At 34.5% G+C, this 3,459-nt stretch overlaps 1 long non-coding RNA gene across 1 annotated transcript; it reads left to right on the plus strand.

The window, feature by feature from the left end:
- Positions 1-201: 201 nt before the first annotated feature.
- On the plus strand, positions 202-2,000 carry LOC122070029. Its single transcript, XR_006137633.1, has 3 exons — positions 202-347; positions 506-617; positions 1,242-2,000. It is a non-coding gene; the product is annotated as an uncharacterized LOC122070029 (long non-coding RNA).
- The last annotated feature ends 1,459 nt before the right edge of the window (positions 2,001-3,459 follow it).

The following is a 3,459-nucleotide window of genomic DNA, read 5'->3' on the forward strand; positions in this document are numbered from 1 at the left end:
ACATATATAGGATAAAGTTGGTACCTTCATAGGATGCCTTTATACGTTTGTAGGTACTTGAAAGTTTCAAGGTAGTTACAAAGAGAAAAATCGCCATGATGGAAACCCTTATGGACAATAGAAAACAGGATTTATTTCAATTGTGCTGTTTTTTCTTAGCCTTACATGGATTTTCCTGACCATTCATTTGCTAGAACATACATGCAGGAGATGGTGGCTTTTCTCTTTGTCATCCGTCTTTTCTTCACTTACCATGATCTTTTCGGTCCGGATGAAGTTTTGCAGGTACTGGAACGTTTCAAGGCAGTTGTAGAGAGAGAGAAAAGTGATAGCAAAGCGGTTACGAGGTGCGTCCAAGAATTAAGTATGGAAGGGATGAGTTTTGATATGTCAAGAGAGGCTCAGGATGCAAGAAGAATTAAAATATGTAGGGTCGAAATCAAATGGAAGCCTCTTTCATGGTGTTCCTAGAATCTTCTAACCATTTGTCTTATTTGTTTCATAGGTATGGTCTTCCCGGCTTGCATGTATATCCTCTGCGGCTGAGAATGACCTTTGCGTGCGGTTGGATAGGACATTAGACTTGGAAAATAAATTTTAACCAAAAACTATACTTGGTATGCTCTTTCAATTTACATCCCTTTTGAAATACCCCTTTTGATGATTTAGGTCGAGTGAAATTAAAATGATAGCTTCCAATGGCTTGTTATGGAAATTCCACTTGTGGGAAGAATCCAAATAATGTTTTTTTTTTCTCTTTTAAATTTAAATAATTTGACTGCCGAATACTGTTGGTCTATTATTTTTTTTATTTATTTCTTTGTTAAGTTGACATCATTTATCCATTACTTGACTTGCAATAAAATAAATCAATCTCCACTAGTTGACCTGTGGCTGCCAAATCTTTTGTAAAACAAACAATTATTGTTGTGTTAAAGATCTATGCAAGCATTTGTTTCTCAGAAATCTGGTGTAAAATTCAAGGTATATGGTATACTCATCTATGATATGCTCATTTCCTTTGCCACTTCCTTAATGTTTTATGTAATGCAGTCAGTTATTCTCTCAGTGCTTTAATTATATCTGTAACATTCTGGAAAAAGTGCTTTCACGATTTTCAAGCTACAAAGTATTAAGGAATATCACATACATGTGTGGATGAATGTTAACAAAAGAAAAGATCATTCTTAGGTTTTCATTTTCTTATGTTTAACTAAGCATTGTCTGAATGATCTTTTCAGGTCTTACAGCCATGGCCATTGAAATGCAGTAAGTTGTCACCTATCTCTATGGGTAAATGGAATTCCCAGAAGCATTTTACCAATGCCATAGCCCTTTTAACACATTAAAAGATAACTTTAGCAAATTTCTAGTGTGTCTTGATTGGGGTAATAAGGGAAGGTAACTCCTGTATCTGTGGATGAGAACACATTTACAGGATCGAGGTTCTGTAGAATCAGATGGTTTGAAAATGACGTGTTGTTTGATTTTTGTTACCACTTGCTTGAAAATCTTGGTAGGAGGAGGTGCAGTCACTTTTTTCAATTTTATACATTCTATAGATCCTGTATTCACTCACTTTTGCTCCAAATTTTTCAATATGTCGCTGCAAGTATTTTATGGGGTTCTACAACATTCAAGAAATCATTCTTTGGTTTTTCCATTCATCATGTTGTATTTGCTTTAAGCAATGAGGTGGAACTATATCAAATGATTGATCAATAAACCTCAGTTTTCCAAAGAAGTTATATTCTTTTGAATCCAAGTATCTTCAAGGTTCGAGCACTCTATTTCTACTCCAACTCTATTGGAAGCATCTATTTGGAAACCTTTAATGGAGTGAAGTGGAGTACATTTAAAAGAGAATCTGTGAGTGCCCAAAAGCCATGTCCAATCAAGAAATTCTACTGCCACAGTTCAGCAGTGCCTTCCTTGTATCAGCCTTTGTAAGATTCCCTCTTCTGACAAGGCACGGTGGTAATGAGGCTGGTGAATTCTAATATAAGTTCCCATTTGCTTAGTTCTTTTAAAACTTTTTTGCTGAATTTTGATGCCTGAGCTCCCAGTGATACTGATATCAGATGTGACGAATAAGTTTCTATACGACAAATACCTTATAGAGGGTGGGCATCGGCCAACAATAAGGTTGCTCCATTGCAACCAAAGGCTGTGAACGTTATGACCTCAAATCCCACAATGGTGGGAGCCTTGTGCATTGGGTACACACTTTTTATGAGCATATAGAATATTTCTAAACAAGCATGATTGGTGGCGGCTATAACTACTATGTTGTTTTCCTAATTGGCACTTAATACTCAAAGAATTCAATAGATCTAGTCATGCTTGCTTATGTCGGCTGAGGATGCCATAATATTTTTCTTTTGATGTTCACGTGGGCTGCCATAATGGATCTAGTTGTGCTTGCTTAATTATGTCGATTGAGAATGCCATAATTCCAACTTTGTTGATACATTTTATGAGCAATACCTCATATAGATCTATATTTCTGAACAAGCATGATTTGTGGTAGCTATAACTACTATGTTGTTTTCCTAATTGGTACTTCATACTCCAAGAATTCAATGGATCTAGTTATGCTCGCTTATGTCAATTTAGGATGCCATAATTCCAACTTTATTGACTCTCTCTCTTTTATTTTGAGTATTCCAATTCTTTAGTTTTGTCATTGTAAAAACTTTTGAATATGAGATTCAAATAAATATCTAGTTTCCTTATGTTGGTCCTTTTGATATTGTTTGCTTTGTACACCAATTGCTGAAAGTTGGGTGGTCTATTGGCATTTAGTACAATTAATGAAACATATAGCAAATGTCAAAAACTCAACTTAGCCACCTACAAGGGGTTTAATGCAAAATATTTTTTAGGGAAATGATTGGGGGGGGGGGGAATGGAAAGAATAAAAGAATATGTTCCCTTCAGAAGGGAGGAAAAGAAATACAGTTTGCTGTTGCACACTAATTCAACCAGATTCATTTTTGGCCTTTTGCTGAACTTTACAGTTTTAGATAATTATCCAAATTCCAATGTATCTTACAACTAGGACATGAGGGTGTTGTTGGTAGCTAACTGTACATTCCATATCGTTATTTAGCTTTACTTTCACTGTGACTATACAAGATTGTTGATTTTTTTTTTGCTTAATGTTAATTCTACTACTTTTTTTTTCTTTTTTTCTTTTTTTCTTTTTTTTACTTATTTCTCATTTTCAATACTCATCTAGTACCCAGAGATACTGAAGATCATTCATATCTTTATTGTTTTGAACTATCAGATGTGCGCTAAAATGTCAAAATTGTGGTCCAAAACTTATTCATTTTTCTTTTGGGATAACATTTAATCATCTGTTCCACCGCTTGGAATAGATTAATAATAAAGAATTGAGATAAAAATTATTGTAATTTTCTATTTTGGATGCTTAGTAGTCGATTCTTTTTGATA

The sequence above is a fragment of the Macadamia integrifolia genome, unplaced genomic scaffold, assembly GCF_013358625.1.
Source record: "Macadamia integrifolia cultivar HAES 741 unplaced genomic scaffold, SCU_Mint_v3 scaffold810, whole genome shotgun sequence".
NCBI lineage: Eukaryota > Viridiplantae > Streptophyta > Magnoliopsida > Proteales > Proteaceae > Macadamia > Macadamia integrifolia.